This window comes from Tachypleus tridentatus, chromosome 2 (genome assembly GCF_004210375.1).
Source record: "Tachypleus tridentatus isolate NWPU-2018 chromosome 2, ASM421037v1, whole genome shotgun sequence".
NCBI classification, from domain to species: domain Eukaryota; kingdom Metazoa; phylum Arthropoda; class Merostomata; order Xiphosura; family Limulidae; genus Tachypleus; species Tachypleus tridentatus.
Genome location: NC_134826.1, coordinates 109,463,889 through 109,477,621, shown reverse-complemented (window position 1 = coordinate 109,477,621; position 13,733 = coordinate 109,463,889).

Sequence of the window (13,733 nt, the reverse complement as noted above, 5' to 3'; positions counted from 1 at the left end):
AATATATGGAACTGATGCAGTAATGTGTCGTAGTTTTGAGAGTACTGAAATAATAAATAAACAAATAATGTATTTGTTGATAGAGGATTTGTGTTCGTAATCCCACCACTCATATTCTGCTTAATTGTTTTTATTTGTTTTATTTTTTTGTAAACTTTTGGTTTGACATTCAAATATTATTCAGTTCTAAAACCACTACTTTTTTTCCTAAATATTGCGATATTCTCAAATCAAACTGAACTGGAAAGGAAAGCATGATGTATTCTAAGACAGAGGCGTTAAAGCCTCCATTTTTACATATTTGATTTACATAACATTTGAATTACATTGTTACGTAAGTTCTCTGGGGAGCATGACCACGGACTCCAATAGATTGAACTGCCTTTAGCTGTACTTCTATTTTATCATTGTAAAATTTACATGTCTAACCAAGCAGCTGCACTTTGCATTTCATTTCTATACTATTGTAAATGTAGTGTCCACTGTAATTTGAGTCATCAGACTACATACATATAAATGTGTGTGTGCATTACATACTTGAAGTTTTGAAACTGTATTTTCTCCTCAATGAGTTGAGAAAAAGGACTAGATTCAAGTTTAACAAGAGAAGAAACAAAAACAGTTTACTTACTGAACAACAAAAAAGGCGTTTTCAATTCAGTAATGATAATACTCGCAAAAAACACAAAATACGATCACCCTTCTGAGATACTTCTTTGTGTGTGGAGAGAAATCTATAATATGAATTTAAAGAAAAAAATCTGAAATTAAAGATTCGTTTGTTTGGAATTAAGCACAATGCTACACTATGGGCTATTTGTGCTCTGCCCATCATGGGTATCGAAGCCCGGATTCTAGCATTGTATGAATCAACTACAATTCAATAGCATCAATTTTTCCCACATACATTTGTCACTCGTGTTATTTGGCCATTCCATTAACCAAAAGAACTTCATAAACATGGGAAGACACTTCAACAATAAAAGCAGTGCAGTTGACAATTACATGAAAAAATAATCTTGGGTAAATAATGAAGTTTTTAAAAATAACCACATACAATAAGACAACATTTTTTCATCGTTAATTTGGCAATGCCATGTATAAAGCCATATAAATATTAAACATCCGCCATAGCTCAGCGGTAAGTCTCATGATTCAAATGCAAAACTTTTGGGTATCGATACCCACAATTGGCAGAGTATAAATAGTCTATTATGTAGCTCTTGCTTAATAACAAAGAAATAAGTGAAGAAAAATTTTATTTTCTACAATTTTACACATCGACCATATCACTATTTACTTTAATTTGTACATATGTTCATGTTTCAAGCATATTAATTTTTACCTTTATTTTTCTGTAACGCTGCATTTTAAACATGGAAATCATTAGTTTTAACTGTAATTTCTGAAATATATTTCATGTTTTAGTATTATTCTAGTTCTTGACTGCTGTTATTGAGCATAAGTTATCATATCTTAGAAAATACATCCATATAACTAGATATCCCACTACTTAATGATATAATGCTCAGTATCTGCTCTCCTCCAGTTGAATAATTACCTGAGTACTCTATTTTTAACACATACTCATTACAGCACTGCTGTCAATATCAAAATTCCATGTAAGTAAATTATAGAAAAGTATCACAGAAAAATGGAGCATGCTAAAATGATATTTAATTTGTGTATACATGTATGTATATAATAGCCGATGATTGAAATAACTTATATACTATTGTTGTACAGTGTTCTTTAAATTAATGATATAATGTAACAATTAATAATTGCTCTACATATAAATAACACAATATTTTTTCTACCATAAAACTTGTATATTTATGCTAATTTAAGTCTAGCTCCCTATGCAGTGTTATAACAGAATGATGATTCGTTGACTATTCATTGGATGTTTGTGAATTCTGAATACTGAAACAGGAAATTTTATTTAATTTCTTTGTGATGAAGTAAAATACAATAATTAAAATCATTTTGTAAATGTAAAATGATGGAGAGATGGCAGTGTAAAAAAGAATGTAAACAAATCTATAGAAATAGCTGTAACATCCCTATATGACTTTCAACATTATAATTTAATGTTTAACTGTAAAATGCATGAGTGCAAGATAGTTATGAGGTCGGTCAATTCGATCGACCTCGAAGCAAAGGTCTGTAATAGTTTGTAATAATCAAGATACGTGTTTGACTCAACTAGGTGTTCCTTGTACGTATGTCCAAAGCTCTTACTTATGCTACACTCTGCCTTTAATCATATTAAAGTCAAGTATGAAATTTACAGTGTAACATTAAATTTTAACATTGAAAGTCATGTAAGGATGATCTAGATATAACTATATCATCCTCATATTCTTGTTTGTATTATTTTGGCATTGCTATCCCTATATAATTTTACATTTACAGAATGTTTTTATTACTTGTTTTTTCTCATGACTGAAATTTAGTATTCGATGAATGTGTATAATACAATTTAATATTATGTGTTTTGATTTTGTTTACTCCTTCATTACATACACAATATAGGAGATAGCTCTATGAAGATACCGATTATATAGTGAACAAAGCATTCAGTACTTTAAAGGAACATTAGATATTTGTAAAATATTTTTAAAGGGTTTATCTTTCTATTTTCATTCTATACAGTTTCATTACTTTGTAAATAAATGTTTCCTAAATATTCAATTTTACTGAAAATGATTGAATATTAAAACTAGTTTCTTAATATCATGCATAATCCACACAGTACTCAATCCTTCTTTTTGTTATATTAATATAACTAGAAGTGAATTCATTACTTTAAACTTGATAAATAGCGTATCTTAGTGTGATTTTAAAACATATTATCAAAATGATTTATATATATGTGTAGCTAAAATTTATTTTGCATGATTTTAAATTTTTGTTAAAAGTAGGTCATTTCAGTCTAGAGTAGTTTGTTAGCAGTACTTACAAGCACCGCAGAACCTTATTTTACACCACTAAATCGTTGAACATATAAACCTACATTTTTATCGTAAGTTGCTAAGAAGACATTTTTCCAACTTTTGTATTCTTACTAATAACTACAAATCCTGAAAAAAACAAAATTTTCACTACTGGAATTGTAGTCCTCATCTTCATAACCCCAGCTCTCTCTGAATTCATTGTTATTACCATTTGACAAGCCACTTTGACCTTCTTTCTTTATCCTAAAACGTAGCCAGAAGATATACCAAAAAGATCTTTGTTGCAGAAGGTTTCCATACAAGTTAATATAATTTCAAGTTAATAAACATCTTGACAAAGGTGAAAATCAAATGAACTTAATCCTCAGTCTCTCCAAAGTATCAAAATGTAGCATAAATAATAACATATTTTACATGAACTACAAAGGAATTTGAATATAATTCTAAGAAAATACATGCATGGAAGATCATCTTGCTGATAACAAAAAACTAAAATTTTAAAAATACATATGGAGATCAAACCTTGAAAAAATCAAATTATAACTAAGCCACAAGGCTCCAATATGGGACCACTTATATTTTATAATGATAGCCAATAAATCCACACACTGTGACACAGGCTTACATTATACACTGCCATAATATAGAACACTTAAATTTTTTACATTTTCTCTATCAACACAATTTAAAATTCAATTAGGTGAGGATGCATTCTCGCAAAAATAGTCCACATTGTATTTAAATCCACCTTTTTGTCAGAGTAGATGTGAATTTTTGCAAGAGCGGATATAAGAACTGCGTGACCATACAGGTCGAACACCTCATGTATATCTTTCACTTCATGAAGTCCCCGTTGGTACAGCGGTAAGTCTATGGATTTACAACGCTACAATCAGCGGTTCGATTCCCGTCGGTGGGCTCAGTAGATAGCCCAATGTGGCTTTGCTATAAGAAAACAAAAACACACACACACTTCATGAAAAATGATCTTTCAACGAATTAAGCAACATATTAATATAATTATCAATGTTTTACCCAGACTTTATTTATGTCGTCATTAAAGCATTATTTATTACCATAAATAATCGTATTAAATTTATATAAATATAACACTTAAAACATATCTTCATATTTACTCGTTAACACTGTATAAACATAAATACATATAAATACGACTTATGTTGTACACATACATATGACGCATTAATTATATAGATATATTTATTGAATCAATATACATGTATATCAATTACTGTAAAATATCACTGATTTCAAACATGAAACGTACCAGCCAGACCATAGGCATACATGACGTCAAAGGAAACTTTCAGCAGTCCAACGGTGACTTTTTCCATATGATTCCTTCCAGCTTATACACAGTAAAGATGGTGACTAGAAATATAAATGATGCCACATATGAAGGAAGTCCATGTGTTTCTACCTTTGCTATGGGATTCCATTTCATTTGTGTGAAGTGTTTTCACAGTCATTGTTATATCGACCGTAAGTAATAACTTCAAGGACCTTCGTCACGAATAAGTAAGACATATAAATTACTGTAATTGTAATGCCTAGCTGCCAAATGGGTTCTACACATGTAGTACTTTGCAAAAGTATTAGGACGAGTGAATATTTAGTTACTCTTACAATTTTATGGAGCTAATTTTTCCATGCTATTAAACAATGTAAATTTCAACACAACGGTAATATTTCACTAATTCATTTGGTAATTGAATGAGTCAGGGTGAAAATACTTATCAATCTTTAGACTACCCACATACTTGTACCAATGACGTGTAATAAGTATTCCGCTTGAATGAGCATGCTGGTCAAATTTAGGGGTGTGAATTTCCTGCCAGTATCCTAGTACCTACTCCAATAAATGTTTGCAGAAATGAAATGCTCCCTAGACACTATCAAGTACACCCTAGATTGAAAGATCAAGACAGGTAAATTTGAAAATAGGAAACGAAAAGACAGAATATTTAAACTTAACCATAATTATCTTCGTTTATGCAGCCTTCGAGACAGAAGGAAAACTGCCAATAATCTCAAGCATGAAATAAACGACCATGTACCAAATGACATAAAAGTGGCCAGATCTACAATATCGAGAAAACTAAATAAGACATTTTATTTGAATATGTTGCAACAATGCCTGAAAGACTATTTGCAGTTATTAAAGCACAAGGGGAACACACAAAATATTAACTGTTTGCTGTTTGATGTTTCACCTGTGATTTATATTTCATTGTTTTTTGAAAATAGCCTTCAATCTAATTTTTGCTTTGTCGTAATATATTTGCACTGTATTGTATCAATAAGTGTCTTCCTCTTTGAACCAGTAATATTTCGGCCACTCAAAGAAATGAAAAATTTAGTTAAGTTTGGAATGCTGTATGACGATGCAATGATAAGATTAATATTATGGCTGAAGCAGTGAACATAAGCTGCTAATTCATACTCTTTTCTTACCTAAGCTTGAATTCTAGTAGTTGCACTTGACAAATTTCACGCACCAACATAGCCTTGACTACGACAGTTTTTAACGTCCAGTCTAAGCTTTCAGTAGTGAGTAAAATCTCGCGTCTGATAAACTCCCCAGTGAGTCTTATGAGCACACAAAACTGAAGAAACTCCTCTCGAATGTTGTCCTTCTCATCAACAAAAAGCATGCATAGGGGCATTTCATCTTCGAATATGGAGAAAAATTGCTTCCCTGATTTCAGTTACAAATAACTTTTATATTGTGTGTGTATATATTATAATATCATTTTACGTTGATGTTGATACGTATATTGAATTCTTCAGTTGGGGCTACACAAGATGAAAGCAAAGAATAGGATAATGTTAAGTAATAAACTACATCAGTAGTAAAAAAATACCAAGATTGTCCTTTGCTCATTATTGCTCCTAAATCCTATACATTATCGACCACAATACGGCACCGCCTATACAATGCACTTTAAAATAAGACAATTTGTCTTTATATTGCCTGACTTCTTTTTCTTTAGTATCACAATAATATTTGCTCTGGAATTTCTATCAAAAACAACAAATGCCATGCCAGCTCCCTCTGTCAGTCTATGATGCTTCTTGATGGCATTTTGATCAATTTGGTTTTGAATTTCGCGCAAAGCTACACCGAGACTATAAGCGTTAGCCGTCCCTAAATAAATAGGATAAAACTAGAAAGAAGGCAGCTAGTCATCACTACCCAACGTCAACTCTTGGACTACTCTTTTACCAATAAATAGTGGGATTAACGGTAATATTGTAACGCCCTCACGACTAAGAGGGAAAGCAAGTTTGGTGTGACGTGGATTCGAATCCTCGACCCTCAGATTACAAGTTGAGCGCTTCAACCACTTGGCCATGCAGGGCATCATTTTGGTCAGATCTGCATCTCTTTTTTTCCTTTTCTTTAGCCACTGAGTGAGAAACTTGTTAACAAAAAAAGCTCCATACCTTTCTGTTCTTCTGTTTTGACAAAGAGAGTACAGAAAATGCAGAATGTACCATCCACGTAGGGATCTACACCATCCGTGGTAAAGGTTTCAACCATTCGAACTTAAAATTTCTATGGCATCATCATCTTCCCTCCACCCCCAGTTTAATTACTGATTTGGAGGAATAGTTTGTCAGTATTGTTCGTCTCTCATTCCCGAAATAGCATTCAATATTTTCTTATTGAACAGCATTTGCAAAATGTACAAAATAATCACTCGGGTTTTTATATGAAATAAAGAAAGCGCTAACTAGATTGTAGCGCAGCGGAGTGCTTGTACTCGGGTTTATCCATAAATTAAATGAACCATTATATAAATGTGCTTGTCAGTGAAAGTGTTACTTTACCTTTTTGAATAATATATACTCTTCAAAAAAAGAAACGCAAAAGGCAAAATATGAGACACATTGTTAACAAGTTTATTCCGGGTAGTTTTGTATGACATGTGTGAAACTTTGCACATTCACTGCTGAACATCCAAAGTCTGCAAAGGCAAAGTCCACGCTCACTAGGTGAAGTTTAACGTCACTCAACGTCAACAACGAGTATGCCCCCGGTGAGCATCAATAATTGCTTGGCATCTCCTGCCCATGGAAGCTATGAGATGACGAATTACATCCTGTGGAATGGCTGTCCACTCAGCCTGCAAAGCTGCTGCAAGCTGAGGTAGAGTCTGCGGTTTAGGTTGTCGCCGTCGCAAACGTCGGTCCAACTCGTCCCAAAGATGTTCGATGGAGTTTAAATCTGGTGATCTGGAGGGCCAGGGAAGAACGTTGATGTTGTGGTGTCTCAAGAAGAGAGCGGTGACTCTGGCTGTGTGAGGACGGGCGTTGTCATGTTGAAAAACGTCGTTGACGTTCACCATGATGGGTTGCACATGGGGCCTAAGAATCTCGTAGACGGTTGCGTACGGTCTGATCGGAAATCCTACGCAGCCCTGTTATGGTTGAGGCAGTAGACGTCGCAGTGGTGGTCCTATCCCCAAGATATTGCGATCTTGTGCGGACGTGGTCAAGCGAGGTCTGCCAGATCGTGGACGGTCACGAGTTGATCCATGTTGTTGGTGACGATTCCATAGCCTTGTGATGGTGCTTGGGTGGACATTCACAGCTCTGACAACATCTGATCGAGATTCGCCTGCTTTCAAGCGACCAATGGCGTTGTTGCGTTGTGCTTCAGTCAGTCTTGACGTAACTGTATTGCGTGTCGGTGGCTTAACACTGAGCTATGGAAACCGAGAACCCGTCACTTTTATAGGGATTTTGCACATGTTGCACTTGCAGAACATGCAGATCTATCAAATAAATTTATTGGACACGCATGCGTTTTGGCGAAAAATCCGATGTTTTCCTCCGTTTTCAAAGGGCACAACTTTTATTGTCATTTTGGTCTGACAATCAGTGCCTTAACACGTGTAACATCACATACTCTGAGCTTGTAACGTTATTACATATATTTCTCTATAAAATAACAAAAATATCCCTTTTGCGTTTCTTTTTTTGAAGAGTATATATAATATATATCCAACATCGTAAATAATGTTTGGGAAAAGCGATTTAAATCCAAGTTTGAATGTTTAATTTTTTTAACTTTTAAAATGTATATTTTGATATAGTAAATTCTCTAACTGGTGTGAAAATAATGTTTATAAATGTATGTTTCGCAAATTTTATTAACTAGCATGCCCTATAATCTAGTTAAGAGTCACACAGTCCAGCATTAGGTAATGGTATTAATATGCGATGTTTAACTGTACCAGTAGGAACATAGGAAATAGGAAACATAGCATCAAAAGTTTTAGAGTCACTATGTATCTGATTAAATGAAAATAAAGCTACGAAGTATAGTATCAAGCCTCCGTGAAAATCTGATGGTTGCTCATGGACTTAAATCACATAAGTATAAGGAAAAAGATTAATCGCTAACTTAAAAAGCTATTCAAAATTGGCTACTAAATTTGTAAAAAAAACAACAAAACTAAATAAGACAGGTATGGAAGTGAACAGACATAGAACTTGATCGGCTGATGATCACATAGTAGAATAAGGTTATTTTTCCACGTATGCCTGGACTTGAGACATAAAGGCAATCTTTTAGCCTTTTAACCCTATTAATATTTACAGGTAGTGTAAGGGTGAGTAGTATTTGATAAAAAAAAAAATGAAACCTTTACGCCGAGGTTTACTTTCATTAATAATTATGATGATCGCCAGGTAGGGATACTTGTAGCACTTATTTTGATTATGAGCCTGAGACCTGATCCACATGTTTTGCTGCAAAGACTTGTTGTCCTGCTGTAAACGTTGAGCTCTTTCATCACCAAAACCAAATTTAATGTCCTGCTTCTGTACAATTTCATCAGTATACATAGTGGTACTGACGTTAGGCTTAGACGCACAAGAAGTGCTCGCATCAGCTGGAAGCGTTGCCTTTTTGAATATCTTGAAACAATTTTCAATTCTCTTGCTCATAGCAGCCGTGAGACTTTCTTTTCTTAACTTGCGCTAAAAATTCACAGGCATTTTTGTAATTGCGTGTTATATAATCGTCAGAGAAGTGATCACAGTTTTGAAAAATCCGCTCGCAGATATATAGGCCTATATATATATAAATAACAATAGATTGATGGAACATTACTCTTTTTCATTAATGGACATGTATGCATGCAGCCGCCATTGCTTTGTGTTGAATTTTGAACTAGCAGACAATGTGAAATGGCTGATAAGGACAGTCGTCCGTCTTAATCAAATCCCAAAAGAAGGAAAGGAACGCAGTGCTATGCTATTAACTCTTACGCATGCTGTAAACAAGAGTCGAAGGAGAATGGCGTTATATCCCCTACAAGCAAATAAAAGGTTTTTTTTTTTAATATAATATATATATATATATACAATTATCTTTAACATAGCGTGTATATGTGTTTTTACAGCAAAGCTACATCGGGCTATCTGCTGAGCTCACCAAGAGAAATCGAACCTGTGACTTTAGCGTTGTAAATACGTAGACTTACCACTGTGCTAGCGGGAGGCTTTTAGCATAGCATCAATGTGCAAGTATATATGTAAATATACAAAAACCACTTTAAGAAAAATTATGGGAAACGGTACTCTTTTAAGCTCCTTTAAATACAAGAAATAACATTAAAAGATAAAAACTATGTAAATGGATTAAAAACACTGTAACAACAACAGATTCTTAAAGAAATACGTTTTACAAGCACACAAAATGCTAGAAAATATTTCCAATACATTACAAATCACCTCAAAATATGCATAAATTGGCCAAATAGAAAAATTCAATTATTAGCGAGCAGATAGCTAAAGACTGAAAAGTTAGATTAGAAAAATAAAATAAGTATGTAGCATTACAAAACACATTTTTACTAAAATTCATACTGGGGAGTTAGTACCCTAACTTCGCTCAAGGATGAAACTTCTAATCAAGCAGTTGCCACAATTGTCTAGGATTTAATAAGTCTCGAACCTTAGCGTCCAGCATTTTTTTCATTAATCAAATAACAGAGAGGCTGCCCATTAGCTGGACTGTTTTGTCCAATATCTTTAACGAAGCTGGTGCTTCCTTATCATATTCTTGCATTGTTCTGGCGGTACATCAAGAAACGAAAAATTATTTGCGAATACACAGTAACGAAAGATGGAAAAAACCACTGTCTAATCCAGAAACAAGATGGCCAGAAGCACTTAGAACTTGATTAGTTATAAAATGAAAAAAAAGTATGTCCAGATTCAAATGCAGGATCAAGCAAGCTCAATCAGTCAACGCTCAACTATGTACATAGGTTAAAGTGGATCATAATTCATAGCTACAGCCACAGAACATGTATCCAAAAAAATTAAGAACTTCTTGATCCTCACGTTTCTCTGAGTCTCAGCTTAACCAGTTATCTATGGACAGATCATAATTTTTTGTCCCTACTTGACAAATGGAACCACATCTCACCGCTTACCCAACCTCATTCTTCTTCGTGCTGTCACCTAATTTCAGTAGAAACTGTGGTCGAGATTCAACAGGTTTATACAAATTACCTTTGATTATATTTGACTATTAAATTTCACCACTATTTCGATTGCGTTTCCTTAGGAACTTCTTTTAATTTAAAAGTTGCGCATTAGTTTTTAACAAAGTTACCAAGTTTTCACTGTGTCGGTGTTACTTCTCCTAACACACTTACAGCCTACATTTTCAGGCTTTAATAATGCAGATTGTATTGTGCCCCTAGTGGCACAACGTTATGTATGCGGATTTACAGCGCTTTTGTTTGTTTGTTTGTTTGCTTGTTTTTGAATTTCGCACAAAGCTACTCGAGGGCTATCTGTGCTAGCCGTCCCTAATTTAGCAGTGTAAGACTAGAGGGAAGGCAGCTAGTCATCACCACCCACCGCCGACTCTTGGGCTACTCTTTTACAAACGAATTGTGGGATTAATCGTCACATTATAAAGCCTCCACAGCTGAAAAGGCGAGCATGTTTACGAGTCGCACGCCTTCACACGCTTGGCCATGCCGGGTCCATTTACAGCGCTAGAACTTGGTTTAGATACCCTTTGTGGAGAGAGCACAGATAGCCTATTGTCTTCCTTTGTACTTAATTACAAAAAAACAAACAAACAAAACATATGGTAATAAAATATAACTAAGAAAATATGTAGTTAAACTATCTGTTTATTAAAATGTTTCAATCTGTAGGATTAAAAATATTCCTGTCACAACCAGATTAAACACCAGGTACATCAAATTTATATTTTTTATGATACTTTAATTCGATCTCGTCGAAATGTTTCTTGGGTTATTCATTATGAAAGACACCAGGTAAAAATGTGTTATTAAAGCCACTAGATATAACTGGGCCTGGCATGGCCAAGCGCGTAAGGCGTGCGACTCGTAATCCGAGGGTTCGCGCCCGCGTTGCGCTAAACATGCTCGCCCTTCCAACCGTGGGGGGAAGGGTATTATGTGACGGTCAATCCCACTATTCGTTGGTAAAGAGTAGCCCAAGAGTGGGTGGTGATGACTAGCTGCCTTCGCTCTAGTCTTACACTGCTAAATTAGGGACGGCTAGCACAGATAGCCCTCGAGTAGCTTTGTGCGAAATTCCAAAATAAACAAAAGATATAACTGTGGTTTTCTCCTTGTCTCATCCATAGTATTACTTTGTTATGCTTATTACTTTCATGAATATTTCATTAATTGCTTAAATTTAAAAATTTTATTACCAGCAGTAAATAAAAATGACAGACACACTGCACTTTCAAGTAATATTTCCCAGATCAATTATTACAGTTACCTTTCTATTCGTCAATACTTAACATCAAGATTAACTCTTGTATCCGTATTCTCACTGTCTACTTCTGGTCTGTGTGTAGTTGATTTATTTATATTATAAAATACTTAAGAATGACTTTTTTATTATTTATGCCTGTACATGGGACCATATACATCTGTTTAATTATAAATATATATTTTTATATGTATTTACACCATCATTATACAATGTCAAGTATTCTAGTGACTAACGTATATTACCTCCACCTACCACTTGAATCCTTTGGTAATGATTTTTGGTTAACTTTCCTAACTATGTATGGTGGTGGCAATAATGTCATCTTGGAGCCACCAAACTTAACTTATTTATATTTAAGGTCTTACAAAAATAAAAACCCACTGGCAAAATGTAGAAAATTTGGGACTTTTTAAAATCAAAATTCTACTCATTCTGACTAAAATTTGTATTATTACCACTTCATCTCAATATACACTCAGAGAAAAAAAAAAAATCCTTTATTGTTTGTGGAACTGACATGTTTTCAAGGTGAATGTAAGTAAATATGAAGAGTATAGGTGAAATGTTCTATTTAGTTGGCATTACTCACCTAGATAATTAAGTCATTTTCTCAGAACATATTCTCACTCAAACATGAACGTGTTCAGAGGACAGTCTGTAGATTCGTGTTTTATTATTATATATGCCTGTCACATTATAAATAACTGTTAAGTGTAGATAGTGTTAATTAATTATTTATGAGTTAATATTTCGTGATTGTTTATTTTTTTATAAATATGTAAATAGCGTAAGACGAGCGGAAACGGCAGACAAGCAATAGGAAAATAGTGTAAAGTCACGGCCAAGGAAATTGGAAGTGAAGTTAACTGTCATAGAAGTGAGAGGCCTAATTATTAACATCATTAACATCAGACTAATATCAGAAAAGGAGAAACAGAAGAAGAATTTATTTTGTCAAAGGGTGATTTTAAAATAACTGAATCAGCCTGAGTGAATTATGAGAAGAAGAACAGAGTATATTTTGAAGAAAGAAGACCACACGATCACTAGAAGTGCGGTATACGACTGCAGTAGCTTTTATGTGATCGTAAGTGAATTATACACGAAATACTAGTGCTATAGAAATAAAGGTAAAGGTAGTTTGGCTCATCAGTTGAAATTGTAAAGCAATTAAATACGTCTTAGTTGACATTTTAATAAGAGGAGAACAATATATAATGTTTAAGATATATCTATCATCTCTATACTCTGAAGAATTTGCTGTACATACGTTTCACTACTTCTGAATATAGATATTTTGAAAACAAGTGGAATGCGTATTGTTCATTTATCAATGAATTTATCGTCAACATGTCACAGATACCTACTGTAGAAGATTCCTAAGCCCAGTAACAGCAATTTATACTATTAAGAAACAGAGTAAGACCTTTAACTGAAAATTGGCGAACATAACATAACATATGACAATGTCAAATATTCATCCCAGTCATTTCTGTCAGGATTAACAAACTTTCCAAGCATCCATTTGGCAGTCTGTATTACTTAGTCTGAAAAATCATCTGACTTGGAGTAATAATGTGAAAGTTTACCTTCATCGCACCTAACACTTTCCACAACTCAGCGAATAGTCGACTGTTGAAATTGGACATGTTTATTGATAGTTCACTGTTTAAATCAGCTTCATCATCCATGTGGATTTTATTTATTCTGAATCATGCTATCCTTTTCTTTGCCAGCATATTAGTCATAGACTGGAGTGATGTGTCAACTAATGGATAATGCTTGATCCCCTTTGTAAGATAGTTAATAACAATGAGTATTGATGACCTCTCGCAGTCTCCAAGAGAGGAGTATTAATATACAGGACTATCTGCTGAAGACGAGACCAAACTGTCTCAGTCAATTCTGTTTCTGTATAATACATAATGTACATTGTTCAAACCACCGCTGAATATTTCGACTAAA